The sequence below is a fragment of the Myotis yumanensis genome, unplaced genomic scaffold, assembly GCF_028538775.1.
Source record: "Myotis yumanensis isolate MYYU_CA2020_CCGP unplaced genomic scaffold, mMyoYum1.0.hap1 SCAF_11, whole genome shotgun sequence".
NCBI lineage: Eukaryota > Metazoa > Chordata > Mammalia > Chiroptera > Vespertilionidae > Myotis > Myotis yumanensis.
In genome coordinates this window covers 51,913,563-51,934,535 of record NW_027223762.1, presented here as the reverse complement: position 1 = coordinate 51,934,535, position 20,973 = coordinate 51,913,563, and the positions used below count along the sequence as shown (strand labels likewise).

Here is a 20,973-nt window from a genome sequence, read left to right as displayed (position 1 = left end):
AAGAGGGGAGCACTTTCCAGGAAAGGGAATAAGAGAGGGAGGGTCCCAAGGACGCACTGTGTACAGGGAAGTAGGTGACTTTGGACAAGAACTTGGGTAAGAGCAGAAAATAAAGTTGAGAGATTAAGGCCAGAAGTCTGAGACCTTATATGCCAGATGAGAGTGTGCATGCAGATTGAAAGGTGACACATGTCAGTGGAATCGAGCACGCTTCAGGAGGATGGACTGGCAGCAGAGTGTGATATAAACTGGAGCTAGGAGCAGCCAAACAAAAGGTTCATATAGTCTCTTAGGAAGCTTATCAGGCAGTATACAAGAGAGGGATGAATTTGAGAGCCATTTCGAAAGCAGAGACAAAAGCCCTAGTGAGTTGAATATTAGAGGTGAGGAAGAGTGCGTTGTTGGAGCCAGTGGGAGTCAGAGTGCCCTGGCCCTCACCCATGGGTAAGTATCTTTTTTGCTTTGCCTGGTTTCTTAGCACACTTCACCCAACCTGCATGAAGTGCAAGGCCTCCACACTCACTACCCTGCCTTCTGTGACCCTCAACAGGGATAATAAAGTCGTACTTGACTCTGAGATGGTGACTAGTCAAATCCTGCTTGGTACGTATGACATTCATACTGACAAGTGCCTACACCACTTTTGGAACCTTTGTTAGGTTCCATTTAGAAATTGCATCAATTCTTATAGCCACTGGTCTTAGTAGAGTCAGGAGAAGTCCCAAAGTAGCCTAGAGAGCCATCGCTGAAACAGGGAGCAGTACGTTGAGTTAATTGATCACTCAGACCTTTATTTTGTTTTGGGACCTTAGGACAAGGGGAAACGATGAAGTGCTGTCTGGAGAAAGGCTCTGAGAGCAGATGTGCTGTACTGAGTAGCAACACTGGTTGTGGGTGTTGCAGGGGGAATGATTGAAATGTACCACATTCAAGCCATTTGAACTCAGGTCCTGTTTTTGTGGGATGCTGGAGTTGAAATAGGTGAGGATCTATAGTGCCAAGCCCCCTTGAATATCTTGGGGGAATTTAGGGACGTGGCTTTTGTCTATGATAAACATTTAATGGAAATGTCTATAGCCCTTAAAAGGGTATGGAGATGATCATGATAATGAATGGCTGTAGGAGATGAGCAGACATGTTGGGTCTAATTTGGGCAAATAATTTTACCTCTTTCTTTCAGAGGAAAGAGTAGGACCTGATTCAATGTCTGGGGATCCCCATTTACTAAGATTTAATACTTTTTCACTAGTGCTGGCCTGAAAGGGCCAACTGCCCTTGAAATTCCTCTTCATAGTATTTTCTTTCCCTCGTCCCAGAAAATGAGACAATGAGAAAGTCTGGGTGATTTAAACTCATCTGTCCTTCCATGACGACAATTCTGGCACAGCCATGTGATACTAATGGCAATGCCAAAGTCATAGTGTTGGTCCGAAAGCATGCCCGGACTGGATTTAAGGCTGAATGACCTCAAAAGCCATCCACTACCCTAGTCCTACCTGCAAATTGGAATACTGAGTGCTGCTCCTCTAATGCCACTTTATCACATGCCACTTAGTATGCTGAGAGTCTGGAGCTTGTCCAATCATTACTCCTTTAGCTGAAAACCAGTGTCAAATAACATGCAAGGTTTAGTCTCCATAAGGAGCAATGACATTTCATAAAAGAGGCTGATGTGACTGCCTAAATCCCAAAGTTTTACTTAATTTGCTCTCACCAATCCTAAGAGATCTCATTTTTCTTCCTTATAGGTGGTTGGATTAAGCTATTATCTCTAAATTTGTCCAGAATGAGTCAGGTAATGGCCAGCATTATGTTCATCCTGATTTTCACAATTGATGCCTGATCTTTGAGCAGATGGCAACCACTTTAGAGGTAGGGGCGTAGACAAAACTTGGCAGTGATATGGCAAGATCCTTCACTCAAGGGCTGGAATCAAGATTCGCTTAGCTATGAAGTCATCAGGATATGGCATGAGTAAGAGATGGCAGTTGAGGCCAATGAAGCCAGATTGCTTTATCTAGAATGCTAGAAGGGATTAATGGGCTACTCCTCAGTGAGCCCAGAAATCCTTCCTCCCTGATGGAATCTACTAGAAGACAACTTGTTCCTAACATGTCTGAGGTTTACCTTTTGCTCCTTGCACACTGTGAATATTCAATTCTGAAATGAGGAATTAGGAAGAAACAGTTTTACGTGTGATTATCTGAAATATGTTCATAGGATCAACAAAATGGAAATGCAACTCTTTAGGGCATCTGAATAAACAGCAACGTAGAAAAGCCATTATCATGATTTATACTGGAATTTATTCAAAGCTGCCACAGGTCCCAAAGCATCCTGGGGCCTATGATGGCTGCATAATAAATTGAGCAGAGGATAATAGCAGAGACCATACATAAAAAAACCTGCACTATTGTCTGTGTCCATGGGTTATGCATATCTACATATACATTCTTTGGTTGATCTCTTCCCTTTACCCACTTCCCTCTGAGACTCTTCAGTCTGTAACATGCTTGCATGTCTCTGGATCTATTTTGTTTGTCAGTTTATTTTGTTCATTAGATTCCATATATAAGTGAGATAATGTGATACTTTTCTTTCTCTGACTGGCTTATTTCACTTAGCCTAATGCTCGCCAGGTCCCTCCATTCTGCCTCAAAGGGTAAGAGATCTTTTTTTACAGCTGCATAGTATTCCATTGTGTAAAGGTACCACAGCTTTTTTATCCATTTATCTACCAATGGGCACTTGGGTTGTTTCCAGATCTTAGCTATGAGACTTCAAGTCAAATATTCAAACATTAATCAAACAATCAGAACTATATCTTACATTTTATAAATGCAAGGAGGGCTATTCCTTGGCCCCATATCCAAGTATTCACAAATATGTCCAGACTACCTCCCAGTATTTGTGTCCATTATCACTGAACTGATTCAGCCTCATATAGTCTTGCTCAAGCCATTGTATTTGCCTTGTACTTGATCTCTGTATCTTCAGTTTACATTCCCTCTAACTGAGTATACAGGTTACCAGAGAGTTGCCTTTCTCAAAATCACACTTCCCATTATAACTTTCCTTCATTAGATAAATACTGCCTTCTGGATCAAGTCCAGATGCCTCAACGTGGCACATTAAGTTCTTTATTTTGAGGCAATGTTTGCCTTTTCAGCTTCAACTCCTGCCACTAACACAATCTTGACAAATTCTGAACACACTATGACATTTATCATTTTGTGCCTTTCTTGTTCACGGGTTTTCTTTCTTTTAAGAATGTTCTCCTTCCTCTCAACTTTCTGCTTCCCCTTGTTCTTCCTCCAAGACTCAGCAAGTAGAGTCATCTCTGAAGTTTTCCTGATCTATCCAGACAGTTGGTTTCCTTACCCTGCATTATTCCTCAGACAGCTCTTGGTGCAACCTCATAACAACACTTTATAATGCTCAAGTTTCATATTTGTCTCTTTTTTCATATTATGAGTTCCTAAGTATTCATATTTTTTTTAATCTCAGTTTTAGTGCTCAATTTAAGTTTTTGAAAAGTTAGAATGAAATCTAAGGCCCTGGTTGGGAAGCTCAGTTGGCTAGAGCATCATCCTGATACTCCAAGTTGTGGGTTTGATCCCCATCAGGGAATATAGAAGAAGCAACCCATGAATGCATAAACAAGTGGAACAACAAATCTCTCTCTCTCTCTCTGTCTCTCTCTCTCTCAAATTAACAAATATAAATTAAACAAAAATTAATTCAATCTAAGTAATTGTCTCAATCATGCTACTGGTTAAATCAAATATGGGAATGAAGTGGCCAATAATTCCATATGCAAAGTTTTCAAAGTATTTGGGATCAGAGTCAAAGCCTTGAGTTATTTTGGAAATAACTAACCTGAGACCAGTAGAACTGAATTCAGGATAATATCACCACACAACATTGCTATCAAAGATATACATTTGTTTATGCCTAATGGCAGAAAATATATGTGAATATATCTTATTAACAAGAAAAATAAAAAATATCTTGTGAGATTATATTGTGCCATGATATATATTAATCTTCAGTTGGCTGGGATAAGAACTTGTCTAAGATGATTAGATGGAAGTGGTATAAACAATGCATATTGATATCAAGGGAACCTATTGTATTTAATTTTGATGGATGCTAACATTGTCAATTCATATGTAGTTCCAACAGCAATGGGTAGCAACATTGCTTTGAGGCACAAGCTGTTAATAAATAAAGCTCATTGTAAAATGTCAGCCAATGGGCATATCTCCCCCCATTGGGGAGAAAAGCAAACAAATATAGCCTGCTGTTTAGCTATCACATGTCTAAGGGAATTGGGCTGGGAGATGACTAATGACTGTGTTCTGTATTGGAAATTCTCAGGTTTCTATGAGAACGTAGAGCCAAGTGGGCACTGCTTTCATAAAATTTTACACTGAGTAGTGGTACTCTACTCATTCTCTCTTCCCTTTTCCCTCTCTGCCAAAGTGACATGTTATTTGTTTGTCCCCATTTTATTTGGATAGACTATTTTATATTATCTGTACTTTAAAGTACATCAGCTGTGTGATATGTACATGGATGAGAAAATTAATTTTACACCAAAATAATTGTTTAGCACTTGATATGCCCTATTTAAGTATACATTCTAATAACCAGGAGCGCACACTCAGAGCAGCCTCAAACAGGCACTTCAATGTCACCCTATAAATCTGTGCTAGCCCCCTAATATTCCAACTGTGGTCCAGAGCCCCTAACTGAGGCATCACTTACAATGGTAGAATGAAGCTTCTCAGGCCTTTAATCCAGACATAATGAATCAGTCTGCATTTTAACAGGATTCCCAGTGGATTCTGTGAGCACTTAATTTGAGAATCACTAAAGGAGGCAGTCTGTTAATTAGCATGAGACATTAGGAATAATTTTTGTATTGCTGAAGTGAGTAATGACCAAACATGTGTTTTATTAGAAATATTATACAGATACATCTGCCCATGTTGGGATTAGATATAAGAATCTTGAGAGCCCAGTAGCTTTTGGGGTGGTACCCCAAAATGAATCTAGAGCTCATTTGGTTTTGTATCCCCCTCGCCCCCACTTAATAGGAGATTCTGGCAAGGTGAGCTGACCCTGCAGTCAAAATATTGTCACATTTGCATTGGTGTAAAATGTACATGAAAGGTAGTTGCCTAGGCCAGATGGCTCAGTTGGTTGTAGCATTGTCCTGCACACCAAGAGGTTTCAGGTTCAATCCCCAGTTGGGGCCAGTCTGGGAGGCAACCAATCCATGTTTCTTTTTCACATCAATGTTTCTCTCTCTCTCTCTCTCTCTCTCTCTCTCTCTCTCCTCCCCTCTTTCTCTAAAAAAAAATAAATAAAAACACAAACATATCCTCAGGTGAGGATTAAAAATAAATAAGAATTTATTTGCTTGTTATTGTTTATAAGGACAGAGAATGAGGGTGTCATATGATTGTTTTTGTGCTTACTTGATAGCAAATGTTTGTATGTGCTTACAAGTTTGTATGTCCAAGACTTCTTGAATTATATCATTATAGCATGCAACCTGATAGTGATCCCAGTAAATATATATTTAGAAATGCCTATTCTATTTATTCATATTTTGCTTACTCAATTCTTAATTCATGATGTTTCAAAGTTTCTTCCATCATTTTCTTTCCATTTAGAAAACTTCCCTTAGCTACTTTTTTAAGGTAGATCTGCTGTGACAAATTATTTCAGTTTTCCTTCCCCTGAGAATATCTTGCTTGAATTTCCCTTCATTCCTAAAGGCTATTTCCACTGGCTATGAAATTCTGAGTTACATTTTCTTTTCTTTCAGCAACTAAAAAAAAAAAATTTGGGGGGAAGGGGGGAATATTTACTGTTTGTCTCCATAGTTTCTGATGAGAAATCTCTTGTCATTCAAATTGTTTTTCCCTGTAGGTTAAACATTTTTTCTATGGCCCCTTTAAGAAATTTTCTTTGCCTTTAGTTTTCAGAGGTTTAATTTTTATATGCTTTGGAAATGGATTTCTTTAGGTTTATCCTAAATACGTCAGAGTGGATCAAAAAACCTAACCCAACTATATGTTTTCTAGAAGAAACCTACTTTAAATATAAAGATGCATATAGAATAAAAGATGAAATGAAGAAAGACATCATGCTAAAATTAATCCAAAGAAAGTAGTGAGAGATCAGATAAGTAGTGTAAGCAGAGACAGAAATCCTAAGAAAGAACCAAAAGAGCCCTAGCCGGTTCTGCTCAGTAAATAGAGCATCAGCCTGTGGACTGAAGGTCCTGGGTTTGATTCCAAACAAGGGCACATGCCTGGGTTATGGGCTCTATTCCCAGTAGGGGGTGTGCAGGAGGCAGCCGATCAATGATGCTCTCACATCATTGATGTTTCTATCTCTCTCTCCCTCTCCCTTCCTCTCTGAAACCAATAAAAATGTATTAAAAAAAGAAAGAAAGAACCAAAAGAGATGCTAGAGATAAAAAGCACTGTAATGAAAATGAGGAATTACTTTGTTACACTTATTAATTAGCTGTACATGGCTGAGGGAAGAACATCTGCTACAGAATATACCAATAGAAACATCCAGAACTAAAAAAAGCCCCAAAAACAAGAGAACAAAGACTAAAAAGACAGAAAAGAATATCCAAGAATATGTGTAATGAGAATGTCAGAGAAAAGCAAAAGCAAAAGGAACATACGTCATATTTGAAACAATAATGACTGACAATTTTCCCAAAATAATATCAGACACCTGATAAAAAATAATCCTGCCACCTAGGCATATTATTTTCCAACTACAGGAAATCAGAGATAAAGAAAAAAATACTGAAAGAAGAGACAGGAAAAATATACCTTCCCTAAAAAAATGGAACAAAGTATCATACCTGACTTCTCAGAAACCATTTAAGCAATAAGAGAGTGAGGTAAAATATTTAAAGTTTTGAGGGGGGGGGGGGGGGGGCAGGGACACCAGCCTGAAGTCCTATTCTCTATGAAATTTTCCTACAAAAACAAAGAAAGAATAAAGACTTCTTGAGACAAATAAATATTGAGGAATTTACTACTAGATTTGCCTTGCAAGAAATATTAACAAAAGTTCTTTAGAAAGAAAAGAAAGAACATGGGTCAGAAACTTAGATTTACATACAGAAAGGACAAGCACCAAAAAAGAAATAGTAACGGTAAAACGAAAATTTTTGTTTCTTATTCTTTATTAACAATAGTATATTCAAAATAATAGTAACAATGGATGCAATTATGTATAGTTACATATATATGCTTATCTATAGTAAGTGAAATGATTGACAGCAAAAATACGAAGGATGGGAAGGAGGAATTAGGATTATTTTTATTATAAGGCACTTACACTACCATGAAGTGGCATATTGTTATTTGAAAGTGGACTTGAATTAGTTGTAAATGTTTATCTCAAACTCTAGGACAACCACTAAAAAGAGTTTATAAAAAGAGAGGTAAATTGGACATGCTAAGAAAGGAGACAAAATGGAATACTAAAACATGCTCAATTAAAACTACAAAAGAGGAGAAGATTAAGATAGAAACAATAAACAAGAGTAACAAACAGAAAATAGTAATACATTTGGTAGATATTAATCCAACTATATTGTTAATTAATTTAAGTACCAGTGGTCTAAATTTACCAAGAAAAAAGACAGAAATTGTCAAATTGGATCAGAAAACAAGATCCAACTATATATATTGTCTACAAGAAACCCACTTTAAATATAAGTAGACATATATATATTAAAATAAGTAGAATTTTATACCCTTTGACCAACATTTCCCCATTTTCTGCAAAAATGAAAGGTGGAATATACTTCTGATTTTGTTCGGAAAATTTGCCTTACTGCTAATTGTTATTTAACATGTTGATTTATGTTGCATTCTCCTAGTTTATCTGTGTGTGTGTGTGTGTGTGTGTGCGCGGCGCCCTTTAGGTTTAAGACTAAGCAATTGTATTCTAAGAGGGAAAGTTATAGTAACTTCACAAATATTTTGATCCCTCTGAAAGAAATTGCTTTTGCAATATTTTATCTGCATGCTGTTCTCTCACTGCATTCCACTTCTCGAAGACACAACTCTATATGGATGAGTACATTGCTGGGAAAAATTTCTTCTACCCATTTTCTCAGGTCAGAAATCTTGGTTGCTGGAAGCTCATGGTATATTGTTCTTAAATAAAATAATAATTTTATAAGGAAGTTCCGGTTTTGGCCACATATTGGCAACATGTCTAACTAAATTTTTCTTTAAATGATCAACTTACTTTTGTTACATTCTGCTTGATGTCAATTCATTGCATGGATTCACCCTGTATATGGAAATGGGCCATGATGGAGAGAGTTATGACCAAAACCTCCCCTTGTCTTCTGTATGCTTCTCACAGTGTACAGAATCAAATTTAAGAGGCAGCTAAGGAGATTAGACGGTATGATGCCTCAGTGTTTTAAGGGATATGTCAGAAACTGTTGATGTTCAGATTTCAGGATAAAGGGGAAAATATCAATTCAGAAAGTAGACCCAAGCATGAAGGATACGAAGAGGCTACCAAAGCAAGTGTAGGGAAGAGATATTATTTTTGGTGAGGAATTATGACAACGTGTGAGACTGTCCACTTGCGGTGCTGATTTTCCTTTCCAAATCTTGATGAGCCTTAATTATGATCATTATTGCACTTCACTTTTCAGAGGTGGTATTTGTCTGACTATTACAGATAGTATCCAGTTCTGCCATATAATTTAGAAGGATTGGTCTAGGATTTAGCTTGCAAAATGCAATGGTAGAGAAACAGAAAACGGCTACAGTTGTAAGTGCTTTAAAAGTGCTGCAGCTTAAAGACCTGTTAAGGAAAAGTGAAGAGAAATTTAGAAAAAAACTTTGTATATAAAAAGACATACTTAAGACTGGAAGAATTTTGAGATAGAGCGTGAATGTGTGGATGAGGGAAAAAATGTTTACTTTTTTCTTTCTGCTTGAAATCTATTTTAACCAAATCTAGTTATTGGTATCCTTTTATAGATTTTTTTTTTACCTGATGCCTAATACACTCTCAATTGTGGTTTTAACTTACTCTTCAGCTCGAGAATATCTGTTTCCATTTTACTTTTGATTATTGTGTCTGTCTCATTTACTCAGGTTTTCCTGTAGTACCACTGGGAATCCACAGGCTTAATCTCCATTTTCTTCTGTCTATCATGTTTGTTATCTATCTCACATTTTCATGGTGGCTTACTTAATTATTGGAGAGTTCCATATTTTTCATTCCCCTATTCAGATGAGGGGGTGGGAGGCACACTATTATGCACAGTCCCAGCCAAATTCCTGGAATTATGTGGTCAGTGAAAAGTTGTAAAGCCACAGACTACTCTGTTCTCATATATTTTCTTGTCTTGTCAGCTTCCTATGGCACCTTGACACTCAAAGATGCAATGGGCCACTCTCTTCTTTTTATTGATTTATTTTATTTTATTTTTTTTACAGAGAGGAAGGGAGAGGGATAGAGAGTTAGAAACATCAATGAGAGAGAAACATCGATCGGCTGCCTCCTGCACACCCCCTACTGGGGATGTGACCACAACCAAGGCACACGCCCTTGGCTGAAATCGAACCTGGGACCCTTGAGTCGCAGGCTGACACTCTATCTGCTGAGCCAAACCAGTTAGGGCGGGCCACTCTCTTCTTGAGATGTTCAGTGGAAGGGGGTGAAAGAGGGTATTGTCACAGCCTGGTTGTCTCAAAACACATGAATTTCTGTCTTTTTTTATATTTGGGGCAAGAACCATATTCTTAAGGAATGCTGAAATGTTGGATTGGCCTATCTTTTTCCTGTGTGACTCATTTGTTTTGTTTTAGAAGTCAACGCTTATGTAACAAGTCAAAGCTGTTATTTTACTTTATGACCCTGTTTGGTGATATAGTTCGTAGAAATACCTGGATCTTTTCCTTTTTCCTCATAACATTTATTTCCATCTGTAATATTAAGTTATCATTTGCTTATTGCCTATCATTTGTCTCTCTCTATTAGAACATAAGCTCCCTCTGAGCAAGGGATCTGATTGCTTTGTTCACTGCTGGATTCTTAGGGACTGGCATTCAATGTATATGCTCAGTAGATATTTGTTAAAAGGAAGAAAGGACGTAACTGTACATTGGTGAAGACAAAGATGATTATCAGGCTCTTTACTTCAAAGACTCTATGGTCCCAATACACAGGGTATCCCCAAAATGTGTACATACTTTGGTTTCCATTATTAATTCCAATGGATTGAATCTGAAAAGAAAGAAACATCAATTGAGCTATCGGCTGTTAAAGTGTGTATACATTTTTTGGGGAACGCACTGCATACAAGTGTCTATAAATGAAGACGAATGATTTAGGAAGGGAAGATGAATGGTTTATTTTGAATATATTGGGTTTAAGGTATCCAAAATACATCATGGAGATGTCAATTGGTTATTTAGATGGAAAATATGAAGCTAAAAGGGTAGTGTTATGCAAATGAAGAGACTGGGGATTCAATAACATCTATATAGTATGTAGTGTATAAAAAGCACTAAGCTGATTTTTTGTAGCATGGAATGACTAGGGGGCCAAAGACTCAACCCTTGTGCACACTAATGTGGAACTGAGAAAAATATTTTTATATAATTATGACCTCTGAGCTAAGAAAATGGACAAACATTGGACATTAAAGAGTGATTGAATAGAGACCTCTGGAGATAAGGATTTGTCTCCAGGAGCTACGTTTTCTTATTCCAATGAAGGAGGGTGCAATATCTGTGACCATCTGTTTATAATGCAAAGAATCATAGAATATCAGGAAGAAAAGGTTTATCTCTGTTTTTCTGGAGGGGAGAGTGCTAGCTATATGGTAGTTTCTATTTAAGTTCCCAGATTCATACATTTAGAATTATTCTCCCACAGTGCTAAAGAAAAAGTCCCGTGTGGATGCAGGGTTACATCTGTCTCTCATTGTGTCACATTGAAGGGAGAACAGGGGTCACGGAGAGCTAACATATTTGTTGCTGTAAAGTAATAATACTATGACTTTGATCCAAAAATCTAATGTTTGATTTTAGGGAAAAATAAATAAACATGATATTAAAAAACATTGACTAATACTTATGTTCTAATAAGAGAAAAAAAGAAACTATGATTGAGAACTGGGAAAGGGTGCTATCTTAGAAGATAACCGAGTTTTCCAATGTTTAAAGAGCTCCCCGGTAGATGGATTTAATCTAGATTATAGAGGGCTGTATAAAGGTCAGTTGTCCTGGAAGGCAAGTTTTGGTGTCACCATTTTCAGTGAGGAAACGCACAAACTGTTAGAATAAGAGAAGTAATATGTTGCAATGAAAATAATACTGAGCCAGGAATAGAACAATGCTCAGAATTTGTTCACCTTCCTCATAGCCATGTTGTTTGGTGCAAGCAAACAGAATCATCTTTGAATCTCTATTTTCTCATCCTTAGTCAGTCTACTTAACAGGACTTTCCTGAAGATCAGTAATTGTAAATTGTAAATTTTTAAATGCCAAAAGAATCTTAGATACATTCTCCTGAACTAAAGATGTAAAGCAGAGATTAGGTGGCCATCTCTCAAACCATCTTGGCTGTCTGACATTCTGATACCTGCAACCCCCAATGTCTGAGGGCAACCTCATGGGGGACCACAGTAAGAATCGCCCTGAGTCTAGTCAGCCCACAGAACCATGAGATACAATAATAAATTGTTCTAAAATGTCATGCAGTGCTGCATAGCAATATGCTTCAATGCATTTCTGTGTGAACTGGGAATATACAAGAAACTAACATACATGAGGATTCCCAAGGCTAATCACCCTGTGTTTTGCTAAAAGTATAATCTTTGCTGTTATTACACAGTTAAGTGTGACTTTAAAATTTTTATATGCTGGAGTGCTCATTTGCTTCAAGCCTCCAACTCAGTTCTCTGTGGGACAACTGCACTGTGACTCCAGCTCCCCCAAAGGACATAATTCAATGTTTCTTTCCAAAGCCATTCATGTTACCAGGGAGTGCTGCAAATATATTGCAAAGGGAGAACATATGGGTTCCCTTATAGTATTTTCTTTGTTTAAGAAAATAAAATTACATAAAGAAAAAGAAATGATTTTCCCATCCTTTGGGAGGTCCCATAAGCACCTGAGAATTGTTTGAGAATATGATCTTATTTTTGAGAAAATTGCATATTTTGGGCATACTTTTCCTGACGATTGAACACTAACGTTATTTCACCATAGGACACAGTCACTTATCAGCAAGGAGGCAATATGTGGTAATAATGGAGATCTACTTTAATTTTTTAGAATTCTTTTATATATATTAATAAAATTACAGAGTTTTAAAGTGGGAAATAATGTTGGACAAAAATGCAGTCCCTTCGTTTTTCCAATAAGAACAATGGAGGCGAGAGGGTGAAGTGGTTTGCTCATGGACATTTAGCTAGTTGGTGGCAGAACCAGATTCTTCAGTCTTTGTCCACTATCCATCGTAGCGCTTCTGTTTTGGGAGACCTTTCCCTGGTAAATATAGCAACGCTTCTTTGTCTAGTTTTATAGTTAAGGCAGAGTATCATTATGGTTGAGTGATTTAATTAAGGTCAAAAAGGCAATTTAAAACATAACCCTAAGCACTCTTAAGATCCCTTTTCATCCCAGCCATTCCACTCCTGGGCATATATCCATTTTTTAAAAAATATATTTTTATTCATTTCAGAGAGGAAGGGAGAGGGAAAGAGAGATAGACACATCAATGATGAGAGAGAATCATTGATTGGCTGCCTCTGGAATGCCCCCCCTGGGGATTGAGCCAGCAACCCAGGCATATGCCCTTGACTGGAATCAACCCCAGGACCCTTCAGTTCACAGGCTGATGCTCTCTCTATCCACTGAGCCAAACCAGTTAGGGCCCATAATTTGTTTTAATAGTTTGGTTGTGTGGGTTAGCTAAACAATGTAAGTGACATATATCACCTGAAATAGAGTAGATGATTAAAACTAGTTTCCTTCCTTTCTCTGTAGGTTATACAATCACATTTCATGGAGCAGAGTGGAAAGTTAATTGACTATGTTTTTCTGTCAAGAAGATACATGTTAAGGCTGTTGTAGGGTCGAAGGGTGAGGCTCTCTGGCTTTTCTAAGTCAAGTGCAGTTATTGGTCAGTCACACTCCAGAGGCAATTAACACATTCTCTGGACAAAGTTCACTTTCAAAAGACTTCTCTAACTCTGCCATTCTGATTGCTATTCTAGACACCTTGGTTGTTATGCAAATTTTTTTGGGGTGTGTGTGTGTGTGTGTCTGGTGACTGCATCTTCTCTGCATAGGACTGGAAGATCATCCAGGGAATTCTTTTGGGGTCCCAGATACTTCTTACAAGAGGAAGCTGATCCCCAGGAGCCTGGTAGTTTGGTACCTTTATATAGGGCGCCCCCAAAAAACTGTATACACATACTTTGAATAATTATAAAGATAATAGTGTTTATTAAAATACATTTCATTTTCAAAATTGAGCTATCAGCTGTTAAAATGTGTATACGTTTTTTTTGGGGACTCCCTTTAGATGAAGCAGAAATGGCTTCCCCTTAAGTACTATTGGACCATTCATATGTAATAGATAACTGGGACTTTATTCAGTCCATGATGTGAGATGACAAGCAGAGCGTGGGCTTTGATATTTTACATATTTGCATGCACCTGCTAGCTCTAAGTTTTATTATCTTTATGACCACTACAGTCATTTGTTTCTCTTAGTCTCAGAGTTCTCTGTGATGAAAAAAGAAGATAAAGGAAAAAAGGGAGGTAAAGAGAGGAGGGGAAGAAGGGAAGAAAAGAGGAAGGGAGGGAGGAAAGAAGGAAATTAATATCTTTTTCACCAAACTGTTGTGAGAATAAATCAAAATGAGATAATTTGGGAGATAGAGTAGACACTTAATAAATATTTTTGCTTCTTAAAACTGATTTTGGAGTCTAAAAGCCTTTATTAAATAATGAATCTAGACATGATGGGTGGAGATTATACAAGTGGGAAGGGTATAGTCCCTGTCCTTAAGGACCATTACAACTTAGATAACACAAAAACTTGTTTAACATAAATTAGATTGCAGAGCCTTGGTAGGGAACTGTGCCTAAATGCTAATAAAATTTCTTACAAATATCACTGAGAAGCTTCCAGCGAGTCTTCTTGCTCCTATGTCATCTTGTTACAATGACATTTCAGCCAATATATTTTTGGCTCGATGAATGCCTGGCTTTGTCCTCAGGCAGTCTATATTGTTTCACTAGAGAACTTGTCATAGTTAGAGAAACTCCAAGATGGGGACTATATTATTGCCATTGTATTGATGAGGGAAATTAAGGTCCAGTGAGGTAAAGTAACAAGTTCAAGGTCATATGAGAAGGAAGATAGCACCTGGGTCTGTTCTATCCGAATCTGGAGACTTGATTCATTGTCGCTATGTGCTGTTGCCTCTCCAGGTCTTGAAGAAAGTCAGGAGCGCAGGTTGAATAGCAGAGAGCATGGCTTCCAGAAATGACACAATAGAGCTTTACCAGGTTCTGAAGGGAAAGACATTCAACAACTTGGCCCATCTGGAGTAGAGACTTGGGATAACTATCGGCAGCTGCTGGAACAATTTGGGAAGGCCACTGCTCCAGGTTGAGAAGAACAAAGCACACATTAGGCTGGATGCTTGATTCTGAAGTAATTAACTTCCTTGTGTTTTATAGGTTGGCCAGGAGAAAGAAATGACTGAGCCACGACTTTCATTCTTCCTCTTATTAAAAGCTCTGCAGTCAAAGCAGTCAGTTAATATTCTCCCGCACAGGCACATGGAAACCAACCCTTCCCATCTGCTTATGCAAAGAGCCATCGTGATGTGAGGTAAGGACAATGTAACAGACTTTATCTTTTAAGTGTTGAAGGGAATGGCTCGGTTTCTGTGAAACCATCCATTACCTGTAGAGTGATTTTCAGCATAATGCAGAGGATGCATGATTTTTACTGCCTTTTAAACATTTGCAAGATGGATGCTGTTTTAAAAATATTGAGATAAAGCTGCACCTAGGGAAGGATGCTATGTGGGGGTCTGTGTGGTGAGTGTTAGAGGCATATGGGATTCTTTTTTTAAGTGAAGGCTGACCTAGGCAAAGTCACCATGGGGTAAAGTTTGTCTTTGGGGCATCTCTTTCTCTCCTTTCTGTGACTCCCTCTCCCCTACCTCCGGAAATCTGATTCCTTCACAAAACTGCTCAGAGCAGCTTCCTCCCCTGGGTTTCATCCAACATTAAACATTGCCCTCTGACTCCAATTCCCAGAGCCAGAAGTTCAATTTTGTAGAAACAAAAGTGCTAAAAAAAAAAGGTCTGTTTCTTTCATCTCAAGGGGAGCAAGCATGTGCCCAACCTTGCCACTTAACGCAGGGCCCAGGGCCAATGGCATAAGACCACCTGGGAATTTGTTTAAAATGGAGAAGTTTGCGTTCTACCTGAGACCAATCGAATCAGACTCTGCATGTTAACACGTTTCTCAATTGATAAAAGTTGGGAAGCTCTGCTCTAGAGACTCAAAGTCTTTCCATGGGAAACAAAATCCGGAGCAGAATTTCCTATGCATCGTGTCTTCCCCAATTCCATGTGGTCTTAACCTGTGCTGGAGTCTGAGGTCAGTTTGCTCAGTTTGGGAATCTCAGGGTTAAATTAAATTAAACAGGTCATTAGAATGATGAAAATACTAACATACCCTGATTGCAACCAGCTGCCATGTTTGAGTACTTATATTCAGGTACACTTGAACATTTTCTGATTCATTTTTTACCATAATTCTATGAGGAAAGTACAAAACATGTCTCTATTTCATGTGGGGAGAAACTTAGCTTCAAGAAATTAAATATGCAGCCCAAGGCCACCAAGCTTGTGAAGTAGAGATTAAATTGAAACCCAGGCGACCTGACCCAGAACCTAAATGACTGTTCTGACCCCGCTGAAAGGTCTACAAGCCTCTAGAATTCTGATCTGCTTTGTGAATCTGTAAACCACATCTATAGTTAAGGTTCCCAAAATGGATTTGGCCACAGAGCCCCCTTGAAAGGATGGAAGAATTCTCTAGAAGAGATGCTACAGAACATCTGGGAGCTGTCTCCCTTTGTTCCCTATGCACTGGCAACCCTCCTCCTCCTGGCTTAGGGTCCCTATATCCAGCCTCTGTGGATGGCATTCACAGGACACTCTTGCCCTCCAGCTTGTGGTTGGATTCGGCCAATGGGCGTTTGATGGTCAGAGTCCAGATGGATGGAGAGGTCAGGTTCCTCATTCACTGGGCTCTCTACCTGCTTGACTGCAATGCATCTCTCTACCCAGGGACACAGCTTCAGGTCGGTCGTTCTTTCTTACAGCTTCAGGTTCAGGGGCAGGAATGACCCTTTCACAGGGGTCACCTAAGACCATCGGAAAACACATATATAATTACATATTGTTTTTGTAATTAATCACTATGCTTTAATTATGTTCAATCTGTAACAATGAAATTGGGGGTCACCACCACATGAGGAACTGTATTAAAGGGTCGCGGCATTAGGAAGGTTGAGAACCACTGCTCTAGGGTGATTCACTGCCCCTTGTTGGTTTCCTTTCATTTTTCCCACAAATCTGCAAGTAGGCCTTTATTCAACTGGCCAGCTTCACCACTTGATTATGCCATTTGTTTCCTGCCTGGATCTTAACCGACATATCAACAAAAATATAATGAGGTATACTTCAATGAAGATGTTTTTTAAAAATTATTTACCAGTACTTCTTATACTAGTACTTCTTAACTTCTTCCTCATATCTTCCCTCATTTCCTGAATCTTCAGATAAGACCAGTGTTCAAGAAAAATGTACCTCGTTTCTCCATGGGCTTTCTTCAGGCATTTCCAAGGGTATTGCAAGTATGCCAGGTGGAGGATTCTGGGAAACTAATATGGACGGATGTTGGATGCTCACACCTGAGGGAAATGGATACAGCAAAAAGCACAGCCTGAAGCACTCATTTCTTCTCCTCAGAAACACAGAGGAGCATGCTGTGGCCACTCTCTCAGAGGAAAACTGCTGGGAGCCATAGCATTAGGGTCTCCTAGGGGGTGAATATTGGGTGGAGGTGATGGATCCTGAGGAAAGGGGAGGCTATGAAGAAGACTGCTGCAGAGAAAGAAGAGAAAACAAATTCCTTTCCTAGAAAGTGCCTCTGGCCTCAAGCAGAAGTGACAAAGTGGATCCGTGGAGTCTAAGGTATATTTATGTTTGTGAGAGATGTCAACCTTAGAGCATCTCTGAGTCCAGGCGGTGGCTGTCAGAACCGAATACCCCTTCTGGGGACAAGAGACATCTGGACCAGGTCAGATATGCTGAGGCACTAGGGTATGAAAAGAGTGAAGAGAACTGACAAAAAAATAAGAGGCATTTTGAAGAAACGGAGGGTGAGTTAGTGAGAGAAGGGCCGTGGGAATAGCTTTCTCCCATATACCATCAACATAGAGAGAAGGGCTTTGAGGGCATGTTGCTGAAATGCTGCCTGAGCTCAGGGACGCACTGCATCCCCTGGAAAATGACAAGTGGACTCTGCCTCGTTCAGAAGGATGACTGCCAGGACAGCAGCTTTGATCTGGATCCAAAGAAAATGAGAAAAATGGGAGCCAGAGTTTCTTAAATAGATACTGCATCAAACGCTGGAACATAGTAGCCTCGTTTTAATCTCCTTACAGCATCTATTTTCCCCCTTTTATTTCATACACAAGAAAACCGAGAATCAAAATTTACTAGCATAGGGTCACAAGACCAGGATCAGAGCCCAGCTCACACTCAGTGTGCTCCGAATCTGAGCCAGGGATACTAGGCATCCTCCTCCTGGTCCAGGGAGGGTCACTTTCCCACCTCATCATGGATGAAGGGATCAGTGGAAAGCAGTCAGCATAACCTTGGAGTGGCAATAATTCCGGCAATTAAGAAAAGCTGATTCAGGTACCCAGTGCCTGAAGGAAGAGGTCTGTGAAGTAGAAAGAGGAAAACTGAGAAACTCCCTGAAAGAGACCATTTTAAGCTTGCCATTTGCAGCCAATGAAGTTAATAAGGTGAAACTCCATATTTTGAACTCCCATTAACCGTATGTGTCACACAGTTAGACCCCACAGCTCCCTTCCACTCCAGCAAATCTCGTTTGAGCGTCAGAATCTATTTGAAGTGCTGGACCACACAATCATTAAATCGAGAGAGTTGATCTCAAATTGACGGTGCATGAGAATCACTGGGGAGTGACAGTTAAAACACAGACTCCTAGGCCCCAACTCTAGATGTTCTGATTCAATAGGTCTTGAGTACAACCCAGGAATCTGCAGTATAGCAACCACCTATGTGACTCTGATGGAGGTTGATCACCTGCTTGAAGCATTGACTTTGAGGCACTTGGGGTCTGAAATCTGACCTAGGAAAAGAGAAATCTGTAGAAAACAGGGACACATGGCAGACATGGAAATAAAGCTAGTTCTGAAAGTTTGATTAGTATAACTCTGTTTTTTCACCCATTTTTTTTCACTCTCTGCTTACTACTCTTTATTCCTTTATCAAGTCACTCTTATACCATTTAATAGACTCAATCACTTGGTTTTTTGAAAATATCATTTTTTACCCACTACATCAGGGTGGGGAATGTCCAAGTCGAGGCCGGATAAGGCCTGAGAAATCATTCGGTCTGGCCCTGCCAAGGCATTAAGGGTGAGTTAATCAAATGTTTGACCAAATACAGCAGGCTAATTTTTAAATTGATAATTTTGCATGGCCCACGAATGATGTTATAAATACCCAAATGACACTTGGCAGACAAAAGGTTCCCACCCCTGTACTACATTATCCAATCTGATATACCCTAAAAGGTAACCTTCCCAAACCCATTATATAATGCCATTCTTTAAAAAAAAACAAAGACAAACACAAACCTTCAAGTTTTGTTAATGATTTTTTTTATTTTAATGATTAAGAGTTAAAGGCCAGTCTCCTTGACATGGAATTTAAAGTTGTCTGAAATCTAGCCTCTCATTTTCTAGAATAATTCTTCTGCACCTTTTATAGAATAAGATTGTGTTGTTTTTTTTTACCAAGTATACTCTGAGCAGCTATTCTTCCAAGTCCCTGCTAATATAGGGAAGGAAACTCCTAATGTCTTCCCACATTTCTACCTTGAGGGATGGAGAAGAAGGTATGAGGATTAGGTGTGCTGGTAAAACGTTAACAATCAGCTCTCTTTGGGGGGAAAAATAGGTCTGATTTTTAGCATTTACCAATTTTCATGCTGTCAATAATCCCAATATGGCTGATTTCAAGCTGACAATATTGTGGCACTGGAAGTGGGGTTCGGGAGTACTCTGAACAGTGGGGCCCCCTGAGCCTCGCTAAGCTAACTCCCTCACACCACTGGGAATGGTGTGTGAGAGTTGGCTTCTTACTTCACACATCACAGTGTTGTCTGGCTGTAGGGGAAGCTCTGTTGGTCTTTTCTAGGATAATTCTTAGAAACACACACCATTGGGCGGAGGGGTGACTAGCCTACATGCCAAATTCATTCCTCCCTGGGGCCCCCTGGTTTCAGGCCTGATGGCCTTTGTCCTGTGCAGTGCTCAGTGTTCTGCTAGCAGCTGCTAAAATCTTATGGGTGAATTATAACTTCTTCACTCTCAGTACTTTCAAGGCTCAGTGACCCTTCCCCATCAGCTGAGTTACCTCAACTCAGCTAATGCTGGGACCATAGTCTCTGTGCTCAGCCACGTGGTCCACTTGCCTCTTGGCTTATGCTGGTCACCCACGTGGATTCCCCAAAGCAGGCCTGCAGTTCCGGACTCAGCCAGCTTCCAAGTCCACCCTGGGTTCAACAGGGATGTCCTTATCCCTAACCCAGGCAGCGGAGGAGCCTTAAGGGCAATGACTATGACCTCTCTTCCTTTATTTCTTTTCCTCCACAGAGGGGGGTCATGCTAGTCACAGAGATTGTCTAAGAGAACTAGAAAGCTCTGCAGTCCTCACCTGACAAACTGAGGAGGGCATGCCAGTGCTCTGGGCCCCCTAACCTGTTTGCTTGTTTCTAAAAGCACCAACTTTCTTCTTTCTGAGGTTTCAACTTAGAGTGGGTAGCAGGATATATATTTCCTTCTCTACCCTTCTCTTTTCTTTCTCCTTGGACTTCCATTTTTCTTGCTGAAGGACACCTATTTCCATTTCCTTTGAACAGACCACTTTTCTCATATTGTGAGTTCTCCCTAAAAATGCCCTGGTTGTGGGGGGCATACAGGAGGCAACCAATCAATGACTCTCTCTCATCATTGATGTTTCTATCTCTCTCTCCCTTGCCCTTCCTCTCTGAAATCAATAATAAAATTTAAAAAAATGCAGAATAGGAAGAATGTACAGTGGTTGGCAAAAGTAGGTTTGCAGTTGTGAGTACATAAAACATAGCTTATTCTTGTATTATTATTTATTAATTATTGTATTATTAGTTGTATTACAATTGTCAACCTCTTTTGCCCACCCCTACATGAACAAATAAATACACTATTTATTTTCTCCATGGGTGCAAAGAGAAATGAATAGCAAACAAAATTACAAAATTTGTAATGACAGTCAGGACTCAATAAAAAAATGGATTATGTCAGACTGGCATATATTTTTGAATATGTTTTATTTGACCAATTAATAATTGCACTACATTCGATGTTTTTCTGGTCTTCAGAGTGTCTGCTAGACACCTATCCACTTTGCACACCGGAATACAACATTTCACAGGATGCCATTATCTCCAGACAGGAGGGCTGTCTCTGATGTGACAAGTGGCAGGAAAAATTCTGGCTATCTTGCTTTCCAACCCTGTGATCGAGCCAAGAGTCTAAGTTCTTGA

The 20,973-nt window shown here is 39.3% G+C and overlaps 1 long non-coding RNA gene across 1 annotated transcript in view; it reads left to right on the top strand.

Moving 5' to 3' along the window:
* The window catches only part of LOC139019483 (uncharacterized), a 99,653-nt gene that overhangs the window by 12,588 nt on the left and 66,092 nt on the right, over window positions 1–20,973 (top strand). The window contains exon 2 of the long non-coding RNA XR_011473112.1: window positions 14,787–14,940. This is a non-coding gene — a long non-coding RNA (uncharacterized lncRNA). The remainder of the gene's footprint in view (window positions 1–14,786; window positions 14,941–20,973) is intronic.